Genomic DNA, 15,223 nt, shown 5'->3' with positions numbered 1-15,223 from the left:
GTTAATGAGAAGAGGCACAAGTTTGCCCACTTCTCAGCCCTGGTTCTTTCCTATAGTGACAGCTCTGCTCCTGCGTGCAGATGGATCTTGTAGTCATCCAGTTTCTGATGCTGTTACCTCTATTTCTACCTTCAAGCACGAACGTACATCTGATGCAGCCACATGTTGGATGTTTCCTTCTTAGTTATTGTGTCCAAACATGTTGGTAACAGAAGTTTCCTTGAATTAATCAAAGCTGCAATTTAACTTCAAAAAGAACTCTAAATTAATCAAATTCAACTGTGGTCCTTCCTGCCAAAGATATGCCTTATGTGGGAACCCTAACTGTAGGATTGTTGAAATAACTTTAATAATGCTCAGTTTGGCCAAGCAGCTCACATTTAGAATGTTTCGTTTAAAACCTACTGGAAAAAGAAAGTAACAAAAGTGTTAGGCTAGGCTAGGAAAAGCAGAGGGAAGACATAGGTGTTCAGATGGGATTAAAATGGAGAATCAGGGTCAGTTTCCTTTGCATAATGCCCTGGCATTTCCCTAGGGCCTGCCAACCAAATCCCTAGGTGTTCTGATATTCATCTGTGTAGCATGAAGAGGGTATTAAGCTCTGGAAAAAGAAGTATCCTTTTGAACTTTAGCCTCCAGTGATGGAAAGCCAGGGCCTTCAGGCTAAAGGCATTTTGTTAGAGTTCATAGTTTTCAGTGATACACCTTTAACAAAGTACTATACTTTCATCCTAAAGGACCCCACCTACCTTAATTTCCTCTGGAGCTGTAAATATAGCCCTGAAGGGTTTAAATTTAAAAGTAAATTGGATTATGCTACACTCCCGTTTATAGCTTTCCAATGGCTTCTCATTCTCTTCAAACATAATGCAACTCCTTTCCCTGTAGATTAAAAGGCCTGTCACCTCTCCCAACTTCTCCCACCTTATCTCCTATAGCCCTTGCCCAGTCCACTCTGCTTCATTCTGCTCTACTGCACCAGCCTTCTGGAGACTTCTAAAACGTGGAAGGTTGGTTTTTGTCATTGGGACTTTTCTACTGGTAGTCCCTCTTTCCAGAATGCTGTTTCTCCAAATTTTTGCATGATTGGCTTCTCTCACTTGGGTCTCAGCCCCTCCCTGAGTTATTTAGAATAGCTTCTCCCCTCCCTTCTCAGTCTCTCTTAATTCCTTTTTTTTTTTTTCAAATCTAATCCCATCTAGAAATTTATCATCTACTTGATGGGCGGCTCCCTTGCAAACTTGAGAGCTTTTGTCTTGCTCACTGCTTGCCATGGAGTAGCACGGGATAAAACATCTATCTTTTGTTGGAATGAATAAATGTCTAAGGAGTTAATAAGGTTTAGTCTCTAAGAGTAGGAAACCATACTTTATTTTCAAGAGAAGAAAACATTTTTCCTCTCCCTTTTCCTGGGATGGGGTTGTATTCCTTTGGAATTACTTTCCTTTGGGATTTCTGCTTTTCACACTCTTTTTCATCCTTTTATTTTTATAGGTCACCAAAGTCTCTAAAAACTCCATTGTTTTGTTAATGAACAATTTTTTCCTCCTCCAGTAGCCTTATTCTGGGCCTCACTGTTCTGACAAACAAGCATTTCTACCAGTAATCACATTTCATAACTAGTAGGAGGCACTATAAGTAGTGTTAAGAGGCTAGGTTTTGGAACCAGAGAGATTTGGATAATTAGCTCTGTGACCTTGGGCAATTTGCTAAAATTCTCTAAATCTCTATTCATTATTTGTTAAATGGGACTAATAATAGTAACTATCACACAGGATTGATGGAAAGATTAAATGAGAAAATGCAGGAAAACCAGGTACCGAGCCTGGCACATAAGCACTTAGTGTTAGCTATTAATAACAATACTATTATTAATAATTAGATTCTCCTTCCCTCTGACTGGCAGGAATTCCCAATCCATTGATTTGGTAACGGACAGGAAGAGGTAAAAACCACCAAATTGTTGACATAAGAAAGTCTAATTTTTGAGTTTATTTGAACCAGTTTAAGGAAGTTTACATGAAGGTGGGAGAAAGCAAGGTGGAGATTGGATTACAGGGTAGTTAACAAGATTATAAGCTCTCTTGAGGGTGGTTGCACTTATTTCAAAGGTATGTTAACCTGGATACACAAGAATGGTCAGGGCTTGCTTAAGGCAAAGATAAACCTTTTACTAAAAAAGTTATATGCCTGGGGCAGGACTACCCACCATGACTAGCCCAGTTAGGAATTTGTGATCCGATCACCCCGTGAGGTTACCTTCCACAGAACCCCTTTTCTGTCCACAAACTCGTAAATTAGTATAAGTAAATGAAGGCAAAAAATGCCACTTAGATCTATCAGAACTAGAATGGAATTTAGAAATGTGTAACTCTTAGTAAATGTCCGTGTGGAAGATGTAATATTTATAGAAGTTTTTGGAAAGACATGTTGTCTACCTGTTCCTCTGGCCATTCTTAGTTTTATCCTTGGGCTAAGGTGGGACAACTGAAAGCTGTATACTTGGGCCATCTAAGCCCCTCCAGAATTGTTTTCACTGAGATGAGGTGTTTTGCCCTTTGCTTGCATGGAGGGACACTTATAACTTTATATAACATGCTACTACATTTCTTATAAGGCTTTATATTGTTGAAAACTTAAGCTACAACTTTACTTAATGTCTCCTTTGAGAAGTTAATTGGAAGAATTTCAGAATCAAGTGCCAGGAAAAGCTTTGCCTCTTCCGAGAGACTGGTATGATTTTTCTCTGTGGACAGTTGGAAATCTGTAACTGTTTCTCTTTTTGCTTTGGCTGCCAGGAAGCACTGAGCCAAATCTGTGGCTTGAATTTAGTAACCGTAGGGCCCTGCATTCCTAATTTTTTCTGGTGTTAACCTTGTAATTTTTATTTTCTCTAATTTCAAGTTATTGGTTTATAACTTTCTATTAATTAGATATATGCTGGATTAGGTATTAAAATCTATTTTAGGTATTACATTTTAGAGATATAAACATTGAGGCTCAAACAGGCTGAAAGGACTTAAGACACAGGTAATTAGGGCAAAGCACAGACTATAAAACCATACCTTTTGTTTCTTAGGCCCAGGGCTCTTTCTACTCCTATACATTCTGGAAGAATACCAACTCCTGACTAAAACCCTAAATAACCCGTAATGTCCCAATACTAGGCAAAGCCTACCTCCTCGAGCATGCTGTCATGCCAGTGAGGTGTCACACCACCCACACTCCTGTCTCCTGAGTCAACAGCACTGCTCTCCTGTCTCCTGAGCTACAGGGGAGCCAGCCCTTCCCTGTGGTCTTGAGAATGTGGTATATCCAGACTTAAATGGCTCTGATCTAGAACTAGATTGCCAGCTCAGAATGAAAATAGCCCCTAGTGTCTGGAGTTCCCTTATCTGTTCCTTAATATCCAGGAAGGAAGGCTTGATATTCAGATGGCAGATGGGTGCCACTGAGGCTGGGACAGAGTCTTCTGGGTGTGAACAGTGGCTGAGTTTGGTAGGACTAAAGAAAGTGGCCTTATTTTACCTGATATGAAATTTAGTTATAGGAAATATTGATCTTCCTAATGATTTGTTTCGTTTCCCCATGGGAGTACCTGGGCCAGAAAGCGTAAGCTTGGAACACATCCCGCCTGAGTGAGGAAAATTTTGATTTCTATTTTGAGCGAGAGAAGAGGAACCTCTGGCCTGGGGCTGAAACTCAACCTTGGTTTTATTTTCCTGGGTAATCATTCAACAGATAATAAGACCTTTGGGAGATAAGGATAAGTTAAGATATGGCCACTGTCCCTAAGACAGTATACTCAGGAGCAATTAAAGCATATGTATTAGTTAATAACCAGAATACAAGGTGGAATTTGAAGTCATTACAGAGATACAGAAAGAAGGGTAGGCATTTTGAAGATGGGCTGTGGAGAATGAAGAGAGTTTAAACACGCAGAAGCAGTCCAGAGGGAGCAGTGTGTGCAAAGCCAGAGAAGTGTGAGCGGGAGAGGTGGCTTTTAAGGAATGTTCAGGAGGCACCTGAGATGTGGGAAGGAGAACACTGGGCTATATTTGCTTGGGCTGCCTTTGCTACAGTTTAGTAACTCGTTGGAAGTGAACTGTGACTTACATTCACAGAAGAACTCCTGAGGATGAAGACCTGTGAACAATGACTAGTTGACATAGATAATAGGCATCCTCTGAAAGGGAGATTATCCCTAGGGAGTCTCCATCCTGGCTGCCATAAGAACTAGCCCAACCAAAGGTCTACAAAATCCAGATGTTCAGGATGAAGAATCTAATAAAAGCAGGCAAATTATAATAATCGAAAGAAATATTTTCTAAGTTTTTCTAATGGAGCCCACTCCACCTACATCTGAGGTCTGGAAATCACTGAAGTAGTTATCTACCTGGCAGAAACCAACCACCTAGTATCCTTGACCTTTGGCCTCCTTTCCCTAACTTTTTTTTGTCGCTTTCTTATCTTTTCTTCTTTTGTTTGTATGACTCCTGTGTGTGTCATCCATTATATTTGCCTTTCCTTTATCTCTTTTACCACTCTGGGCTCTGTCTGTTGGTGGTCCCTCCCTAAATTGACGCACTGCCAAATAGACTGTAAGATAGAAATGAATTCTCTTTTAGTATCTGCTTTATTAATGGTATAAACATGTGTATTATGTAAACATAAATAGGGCTTTCAGTTAGTTTTGCTTACGTGGTCCTTAATTTGTTTCCTTTAGGATTTGAGGAAAATTATCTGCACACATAACTGCAGCCTTAAAGCTAAACATCCCATTAGCAGGAAGACAACTGAAAACTAGCTTTTTCTTATGCCTAATCTATTGATCCACCTTCTGGTTCAGGTTATTCCCTTCCCTCATTTGTTTTCTCAGGTTTCTGCAATTTAAAAAGTTGAAGCATTGAGCCAACCCTGAAAGGCTAAACATGTTTTAAGAGAACTTGACATCTTTGTTTACATTATAATTAGTTGATTTAGACTCTCCCTCCGGGAGATATTCTTAGATGTTCTCAAGGACCAATGATTACCGTCTTCAGACCCCTCTGGCTTGTCTGGGTTGAAGGATCCATGAAGGGTGAGTGATGGGGTCCCAGGAGTCACATGTTGGTTCTGGCACTTTCAAACAGGTAATCATAACAGTGCCTGCCTTCCTGGGTTGTTGTGAGGATTAATTGAGATAATGCATATCAAATACCTGGGCCCTCCTGGGCCCATAATAGGAAATTAATTAACTGTGGAGTCCCTGAGGCTTACGACAGTAGCTGCAGTGGCTTAGATGACTCTGCCCTACCTCCTTCCCTCACTTCCCACCTTCTCCGGACTAAGGCTTTTTGAGCTCTTACTGCCAGCCAAGCCAGGCTTTGGGCTAGGTATTGGGGATGATTAACCAGTCCTGGTCTGTGGCCAGGAATTGCTCACAATCTCATAGGAAGACTGACCCATAAACAAGTAGTTTTGTGGAAGTTACTTAAATTATATAAAAAAGCTGCCTGGTAACATGCATGTTTCCCCTTGATGTGCCAGGCCTGAAAGGAAAAGAGGCTGTAATTCTTATTAAAATCTACTGCCATTCCCATAACAGGAGAAATCCAGAAAATTGCTCTAGAATCAGTCTCTCTCTCTCCCACCCATTTCCTTTTTCTCTTTTTCAATAAATGGCAGCCTTAGATGACAGTTTAATAATTCTTAGAAGAAAATACATCCATCTTTGGGCTGGCGAAGGCTGGGACTTCAGACATACAGGCTTCCTTTTGAAAGTGCCTCTGCCCTTTCTTTTGAGTTTTAAGTTTAATTTCCAAATTCCAGTTGTGGAAAGGCAGGAAGCCCAGCCACAGATGTCAGAATCTAGAGTTTTGGATTTATTTGAACTGGGAGATTAAAGCGAGAAAGCCAAAGGCATGCTGACAGCTGAACAATGAAATTGTATTGGCAGATTTGGAATGGATGGTTTGTAACTAATTGGGGCCCTAGCTGTGCCCTGAGGGAGCAGCAGTTAAAGAGAAATCAAGGTCGCACAGTGCCCAGAGTCCAAACGACATTCATTTATTCAGTCAATGATATTTGAGTATGTGAGACACACAACAATCAAATAACTACCTCAATAAAAATCAAACTACAACTGAAAAGTGTTAACGCACGTGGAATAGGGGACCTGACTTGGTGGGGGTGGGAGGAGGTTAAGGGGAGAGCTCCCTGGTGACGTAACTTCTGAAGATAGGCCACATCTCTTAGCCTGTTTTCCAAAATGTTTTCTTGATAGACCTAAATGGCTGTTTTACATTATAGTTTAAGTACAGCCCTGGCAGGAATGGACCTGACCCCTCTCTGGGTTCCAGATCATGGGGAAAATGTATTTGTTTTATTTTAACCAGGGTTATTATCTCTGAGCATAACCAAATACAAAGCAAAGGCCCGATACTGAGGGCAGCAGTATCTGGGAGCCAGAGGAAAGGGGTAGATCTGGCCCTCTTTCCCATGTGGAGTAGAGGCGGGCCTGAGGGGACCCCCCCTTCGGCGCCCCCTTCTTGGTCTGAACCAAGTCTGACACATCATTTTTTCTCTCATTCAGTCTTATCTAGAGGAGCAGCTCAGACTACTTGGGGGTTTTGTGAGGACTAGCCTGGGAGAAAAAAGGTTCCTGGGTTGGCAATTTGAGGGTTTCTCTTGGGGTCCAGAAGTCAATGCTAGCCTGGGGAGAGTCATTTGGGAAGCTGCCCTAGGTGGCACATAGAAACTGTGAAGGATCCAGGAGGTGGAATGGGAAATGTTTCTGCCATCAGACAGCAGCTGGGTGAACCCATTAGAGGTTCGTGTGGTGTGGCTTATCGGGAACAGGGCTCCACGGTACTGAGTTTTAGTCTCCTGCTAGCCCAAGTGGGTTGATGTCATAAGAGTTTGCTGCCTTTGTAATTTTGTGGAGCATTAATGGTATGTGAGTCCCATGTAATGCCCAGAAGTAAATATTTTAAATGTAGTGGATAGTGGCAAAGTAAGGAGATTTAAAAAATGTCAGCTTTATAGTGCAGCATGGTTTCACTGATGGTCATTCATTTTACTCTGTTAACTCTTTATCAAGAATCTCCAATGTTGCGGACACTAGGAGTTCTGAGAAAACCATGTGGAGTAAAGACTGGACTTCTGACTGTAGGAAATTCCTGGTCTGGTGGGGAGACCGATGCACAAACAGGGTGGTAAAGGCTATTCCGGAGAAAAAATGTGTTTTTTTTTGTTTGTTTGTTTTTTGCATGCTGGAAGAATGGAGGTACCAGATCTGCTTAGGGTCTCATTTAAGCTGAGTATTAAGGGATGAGCAGGCATTTATCAGGCAGAGAAGATAGGTTGAGGCATTGCCAGAGGCTGAAACAACTTGAGAAAATATAGCAAGGGAGCTTGGTCTGCTGGGGACACATTTGGATTGAGGTGGGAAGGTGATAAGAAAATAAGCTACCAGGTTCTTGGTGCCACTTGAGGGGTTGAACCTTGTTCTGTAGGCTGCCAGGAAACCATTGGAGCTTTTGAAACACGAGAGAGATGTGATCAGATTGTGTTGTATAAATAGAATTCTAGAATGGGCTGGAGTGGTAAGAGCTGACTCAGGGAGTCCAGTTAGGAAGCTATCATGACCATTTAGGATGAGAGAGGATAGTGCTGTTGGCTGGGACTGTGAGGGTGGCAATGGGGGTGTGTGGATTTCCGAGGCAGAACCAACTGTCTAGGACACAGGTGGAGTATGACACGGAAGGAAGAGAGCATAAAGGGTATTTCCTGCTTGGGCAACTGGGCCTTGAGGAGGAAGGAACAGAATTGGGGTAAAGGTAATAGGAGGCAGGGAGAAGAGGAAAGGTGGCATTGACTTTGGATGAGTTTGGTTTGAAGTGCTTTCCTAGGAGCCAGATAGAGGTATCCTTTCGAAAGGGATCCAGGGTTCAGGAGTGGTAGGCAGAGGTTTAGAAGACTTGTAGGTATAGATGAGAATGCCTGGGGGGAGCAGACAGTCAGACACATGGAGGGAGCATCTCCAAGGCAGAGGAGGATGGCAGAAGAGCAGTGAGGGAGACTGAGGCTCAGGTAGAGAGGTGGGAGAAAAATTGGAAGAGGCATGATGAGGCCCGTAAGGGAGAGTTTCAAGGAGAAGCAGCCCACGAGAGAGTTGAATGTAGCACTAGGACCTAATAGTGTTAGTGTTCAAAAGTATTACTGTTTGGACCTGGCTGTTAGAGGATGCCCATTTTTTTGTTACTCAAAAGCCTGGTGTGCTGAGGAATACTCACAGAACATTGCCAGAAGTCTCTGTACTTCTTCTATTCCTCTGCAGAGTCTGTATCACTGGAGCCAGCCAGACCATCCAAATGCCATGTTCTTGGGCTTCCCTGATTTGACCCCACGTAGAATCCCTTTTACTGCATTGCCCTTTGGTGTTTGTTACGCTGTCCATTTTCATGGAGGGACTTCTAAGAGACAGTCTTGCAAGAGGGTTACATGGTAGGAACTGTTGGGGTCTCTTGGGGATCTTGTCCACTGAGTTACTCATTGTCGTCTCTGTGACTGCCCATAGAAGAAATGTCTCTCAGAAAATCTGTATCGTGAATAACTAAAGTTCTTTTATTTTCTAGGAAATATAAACCTTATAACTGCTGGTATATTTTTTTTCTGCCTTGATTACTGGAGAATGCAAAGCCAAATTTGCAATTGAAATTTGGTAAATATTTCGCAACTTAACAGCATACTTTTCTATGCCTTAATGCTCTTTTTTAAATTTCTCCTAATACTAGTATTTTATACTAGTATTGTATTGTTTACATTTTTGTAAGCCACCATAAATCCTTTTTGGAGCTGGGAGTCGTATAAGAGAAAGAAGGAAGCCATCAATGAACTTTAGCCAAGTGTCCTTGGTAACCTATCTCCAGACAGATAATCTGAACTTTTTACATTATTTTTGATTAAAATTGTAGAAACAACCCAAAGGGGTATCCGATCTCTTCATAGCCAGCTAGCAACAGCTATTCCTATCTAATGTCTAGTAAATTACATGCCAGTTTGAGGATTTTCAAGGGGAACTGCCTTTTCTCTATGTGGATATTCTAACAGATGCAAGCCTCACTTGGGGGCCTCCCCAGGCAAAGTGCTGAACTAAGGACCATGTGGTAAATATATTGCTGTGCTAACAGATGTTGCAAAAGCACAGTCCAGCAGTCATCTCTGAGTGGACTCAGTGAGACTGCTATGTTCTATGAATTCGCTGAAATCAAGGTCTTAACAGAATGACGGTTGGAGGATGGATACTCGCCTGGCAGAGACATAATTACAACATGGAATCAGGACTTAAAAAGCTAAAGGAATTCTAGAGATCATGAAGGATTATCATCTGACAGATAATCCCCCGGAAATCAAGCCTAGGCCCTATATCCAGGATAGAGATGAATAGTTGGCTTAGTTTACGAAAGAGAGTAGTTTCTTGATATCGAAGCTAGTTTTGATTATTAACTGGATGGATTTGAAATGCCACCTGGGCCCAGTGCTATACAGTGGGTAACTATGAAATGATGACATTGATTTTCCTGTGCGTCTTGCATATCAGATTCAGGGCAGTTTTATTTTCTTAGGGGCATTTTGGTAAAGTTATCACTGGTGCCCCCGCCCTGGGATTAGGAGAGTCAGTGCAGACCCAGAGGTGACTTTTCCTCTGCATTAAGTGATGGAGTGGTCTGTTGTTTGGAATGACATATCAATAATGTCAGATCCCCAGTTAAGCCACAAAAACCTACTTAAACCGCAGTATACCTTTAAGTGGATTAATTTAGGTCCTAACCCTCTCACCACCCTAAGTCAACCTGGGAGACAGGAATGTTGCTTTGTTTGAGTCTTGTGAATAAACGGTTCTGTGTTTTTTCATGCTTGCTGGTGAGGATGATTATAGCTAATCAAGTTTATTGAGTACTAACCATGTGCCAAGTGCTGTGCTGAATGCTTCATTTGCATTGTCTCATTGATTCTTTTACCTCCTCCATGAGGTAGCCTAATGGTGATATAGCTAATGGGGATGTACCTAGTGAGAAGAACCAAGACTGAGTCCAAGCCCATCCGCCTCTAGACCCTGTACTCCTCCCCAGTGGACTCTACTGTTTCCCACTTCTCTTATTTGGCAGCCTAGGCACACTGGGTCTCTCTGCTTCCTGGCCTGGGTTCAGGATTCCTGTGAGATCAGGAATGGGGAAGGAAGTCATCCCTCTTGGGATAAGGCCCTTCCATAGCCATTCTGTCTCTTTCTTTATTCTCTCTCCCAGTTCCAGAAATGGCTTGTCTGTTCCCTTCCCACTTTCACCACCTATTTTTTGCCTCCAAGCAGGTCTTCTGTCTTTCCTTATCCACAGTGAAACAGACCAGGGCTCCTTGGTCCAGCTCCTACTCTCCTGTCCGTAAAGCTAGCATAAAGCCCTCTTCAGGCTTTCTGAGAGTTTCTACAGTAAGTAAAAGATGGAAACTTTGGAAAACAGGCAGATATATATATAAAACCTGGATCCCACAAATGCAAAGAATGGGCTTGGATACCAATGGCAGTCCTTTAATTAACACTCAGGACTTGAAAATTCACCTATAGCCGGAAAGAACCACAATCCTGGGCATTTCAGCACAGGATCTGAGTGGGGAATGTCAGGGGAGAATAGGGTTTTATGGGGCCTGGGGACCCAGAGTAACTTTGCCACCTGCCTCATTACTTGGATGGAGAAGCGGGCGGGGGGTGCTCAGTCACATCCGTTACCCTCACGGTAGGTAGATCAGTCTAGTCAGCAGCCCAATGCAAAGCAGGAGGAGCTCACGTCAGTGACAGCCTCTGCCTACTGTGTGCCCTGCGCTGCAGAGTTGTGGGGGTGTGACTAAATGACTAAGACATGGTCCCTGCTCTTGGAGTTTACCTCTAGTTGAGGCAGAAAAGGATAATTTCAATTTTAATAGGGTAAGTGTTAAGATAGAGGTGAGCACAGAAGAGGGGGCCAGTAAGCCCAGTGCTGAGGTGACATTTGAGCCTAAGACTTAATAGACAAGTAAGGGCCAGGTGAGCAGTTATGGGAAGGGTATGTCAGGCTGAGGGAATGGCATCAATGAAAGCTTGCAAGGGTGAAATGCAAGTGTGGTGTGTTAGGAGGGACTACAAAGAGTTTGGTTGCCAGATCTGAGTTCTGTTTGGTTGTCAGTTCAACATGGTAGAGATGAGTCTGAAGCCATTTTTGAGTGTCAGTGGTAGAAGGTAATACCAACAGTAACACACTTAGAATTTATTATATACTTACTACGTGCCAGACGCATATATGCTGAATACTTTACATGTTAACTTAGTTAATCTGCACAAGGTCCTATGAGGAAGATACTATTCCTATTTTTTGATGAGGGAAGCGAGATCCATGGAAGTTAAGTGACTTGTCCAAGGTCACACAGCTAGCAAATGGCAGAGCTGGAATTTGAAATCCCGGAGTCTGGTTCCGGAACCTGTCTTCTTAACTGCTACCCTGTGTTGCCTTTCTGAAGGCCGTGAGAGTGACGACATGGTCAAATCTGCTTTTTAAATAGACAGTGCTGGCCGAAATGCAGAGGGTGGATTTAAGGGGGAAAGGAGGCTTAGGGGCCTGCCTGGGCTGTGTGCCAGTACTGTGTGCGCTGACATTATCTCATTTAATCCTCATAACCCTGTGTAGGTTCGTATTGTTAGAGTTGGGGAAGCTGAGGGTCAGAGTGGTTAAAAAACTTGCCCTCAATCACTCAGCTAGGAAGAAGTAGAACTGGTTTGTGATTCCAGAGCCTACTTCTTTCTTTTCCAGGCACTCTTTGCCTACCCTTTACCAGAACACCCCACAAAACAACAACACAGAGGCCCACCTAGAGATGGTCCTATCCTGCGGATGAAGGTGTCACTTCCCCTCGTGAGTTCCACCTTCTCATTTTCTGTGGTTGTGTGTGTGGCAGTGCAGCCTTGCTTCCCACGTTATTCACTGAGTTCCTTTAGCTTACCTGAAGAATTCATATGTCTTAACCCCTTCATTCTGGGAACACTCAGAAGGTTCTCTTTTGAGTCCCAGCTGCAGTCCTGTGGCTCCTTATGAAGCAGTTCTGTTTGTCAGGTTGGCCAGTCAAGTTCGTTGTGTCTTCCCTATGCATTTTCTCTCAGAGTGGTGTACCTAAGGTCTTTGGTTTTCATTATTATAGTTCACATCTTTTCTTTCCGTGCTGATCAGTGGAAGGCAGCTGGGAGTGGTAGCAAATCTTCCTTTAATTTCTATGATGATGGATTATCACTTCACTTAAAATGGTGTTTAATTTGTACACGTGCCCTGAGGCTTTTAAATATTGAGCTCATTTGATTATTATTGGAAATCAATTCGGACTTCACAATATATTCAGCGAGTTGGACTTATGAAGCCCCATAGAGCCTGTAGCCCCATTAACAAGTACCAAGCTCCAAAAGTTAAAAGGTGATAGAGTTCGCAGCCCCAGGCCCTTCATTTCTTTCTTAAAATTTTTTTAAAATCTATTTTGTCTTTCTTCCTATGAGCCAATTCAAAAAAGCAGTGTTTAAAAATTTTCCCACGGGAGGGATGAAGACAGTAACAGGTGATTATTTTTTGGTCTCTAGCTCTCATCTTTTTTCTCTCACTCAGCCTACTCTCTTCTTCCTTTTCAGGCACAAGGACCCTCTCTTGATCCTGCTTCATCTTGCTTTCAAGTCGTCCCCTCTCGTTCCTTCTTGTTTGCCTTGTACCAGTTGAACAAGATCCATATTTTATCAGGCCACTTTTTCTTTTCCTTTTTGGGGAAGGAAAAGAAAAAGTTTTTAGATGCTTGTAAAGTCCTGTGAAAGAGCGAGAAGACAGAGTAACTGGAGCAGCAAAGACTAATACCTGCTATCTAGGCTCTCCAGGGTTTTTCTAGTACCAAGAAACCTGGATATTACTTACATGTCAATTTTTCACTTGTCCTTTTAAGTTCAGCGGTGTGGTGTGCAATGAATGTGTGTGCATGGGTATGTATTTGTATGTGACATACATTTAATACAGACTGTAAATGCTTATTGCTCAGAAGGTAGCTTTGAATAAGTTTTGGGATTCAGATTAGAAGCTGAGCATAACCAGAAACCCCTGCCTGTGAACTTTTTTTTTGGTTTCCTACAGAAGAGAAGTGAGAGAAGAAATAATTCTACTCTGGGGAAATGCATAATTTAGAAGCCGGCTGCATGTATAAGAAAACAGGCTCTGTGGCTGCTCTATAAACCCGGTTTGGCAGCCAGGCTCGTTGTTTCCTTTGCTTCCCTCAGTGTTTGTCTAAGACTGAAGGGGCCAGTGCTTCTAGTGCTCCCCACTGGGCAGCTAAAGTGTGGACTTCAGAAGTGGCTGGCCTGGAGCAAGCCTCCCGCTCGTTTCCCCTGCCTGCCTTTCCTGTTCCTTACCCTGACCTACCACCCCTTCCTTACCTGGAAATGCTGTTCTTCCTGAGAGTGGAACAGGGTACAGGAAAGTACAGGAAAGAGGGTTACTTGGCTCTTTCTACCACCTTTAATACTTCAGCACCCAACATCATTGGTCTCCCATGGGCTTTTGTTTTGTCTACTCACCTTACCCACTCCTAGAGTATCCCCAGGGTGAGGTGAAGGGGCTGTGGATTCAAGGGGTCACGTATCTTCCTTTCTCATCTCCTGTTACAGCCAGACCAACTCCGAGGCAAAGCTGAGGAAATGAATTCTCACTTCCATATTCAAGTATTTCTATAACGTTCTATTTAACCTGATTTTACATCTTTAAAAATAGACTGAGCAGAGAAGACATTATATCTGGGCCCCGTAGGTCTGAATCCCTTCCACGGTTGGACGTCAGCCTGGATGTGGAGCCTCCTTGGCTCAGCGCTGCAAAAGGGACATGCAGAATAAGGGGTAGTGACCACTGTTGTCCTTCAGCCTAGTGCTGGCCAGTGGTGTTGGCCCCTCAGGAAGATATACAGAGTCCCAGGGGTACAGTGGCCTTCAGTGACTGCTGTGGGGGTAAGGATGCCAGGAAGGAGGACTTTGGAAGATTTGGTTCCACCGAGGTTTAGAGGAAAAAGACAACTGTGATTTGTGGGCTTTCTCCAGACATCCAGATGGATCCCAGACATAATCCAGCAAGGAAGATTGGGTTTTGTTTGTCTTCCTCCCCCGTCTCTCTAAATAATATTATCTTCAAAGCATGACGCAGGTGTTAATTAACACTCTGGCTTTTCTCAGAGGTAGGCAAGTGGGAACACCACTCTATTAGTGAAGCCTAGGGAATAGGCAGGCTCAGAAGCCTCCGGCAGGTGAGCTTAAGAAGCAGAGAGAGTCTTAGCTCTTGGGGCTTTGCCCTCAGGACCTTTACTTGGGTGTACCCTGGGAGCCTCCTCACTTTCTCAGTGTCCTTGGTTCCCAGTAGAATAAAAGAGCTGAGGAGAGATGTTTGGTACTGCGGAATGAGTAATGGGAAGTTTGAGGATAGAGGAGAAATTCTGATAAAATTCAGACATTGTGAATTTTAGATGCAGGAGCCTGATTATGCCGTTGGTTTCACGCATTTACTTGAGTTTTCCAAAAAAAAAAAATGTACTGAGCATCTACTTCTGGGCAAAGTATGGTAAAGGGAATCATTTCTCCCAAAAGAGCTGGCGAGCCATGAGGAACTCTGCTTGTTGGGAACTTCATCCTTTGTGTCTCATACTTAGTCCATAAGCAAAGGGTGGTGTGGGGATTATTGTCTCTGCAGGTGGGGGTTTCAAGTGTTGGAGGATTCCGGCATCTGGAAATGGATGAGAAATCCATATGTGACTGTAGATGTAGTGACTCTCTAGAGGCTGAATTTCCTTTTTCTTTAGCCATTTATCTTATTTAGCTCAGGAAAAGGGGGCGGGGAACCTCGGGAATCCTATCCTAGGGGATTATAGGTAGTGTATCTTTAAGCCTGTCCTTTTCTGGGGCTTATTAGGAATGGCGATCATGCCAGTTTGCTGAATGTCGGTGGAGGGTACCCAGGGACTACTGAGAGCCCTGAGTTGATCCTGAACCTTTAACTCTAGAAAATCAACAATACTGGGATCTCCGGTGGTTTCTTTCTTCTTCATTGGGCATCTTGACACAGTGTAAGGAACAGAAAAGGGGGTCATTTTATCCTGTAAATGCTGCCCTCTTGGTGGCAGTTGGACTCTACTTGCTTTGCAGGAAGCCCAG

General features: G+C 43.2%; 1 protein-coding gene across 2 annotated transcripts in view; it reads left to right on the top strand.

Moving 5' to 3' along the window:
• Positions 1–15,223, top strand: part of YPEL2 (yippee like 2) — a 56,858-nt gene that overhangs the window by 3,140 nt on the left and 38,495 nt on the right. The gene's annotated exons all lie outside the window — the stretch shown is intronic.

Source organism: Pteropus vampyrus, unplaced genomic scaffold (assembly GCF_000151845.1).
Source record: "Pteropus vampyrus isolate Shadow unplaced genomic scaffold, Pvam_2.0 Scaffold261, whole genome shotgun sequence".
NCBI lineage: Eukaryota > Metazoa > Chordata > Mammalia > Chiroptera > Pteropodidae > Pteropus > Pteropus vampyrus.
The sequence above is the reverse complement of the archived record's forward strand: the minus strand, read 5'-3'. Positions and strand labels throughout refer to the sequence as shown.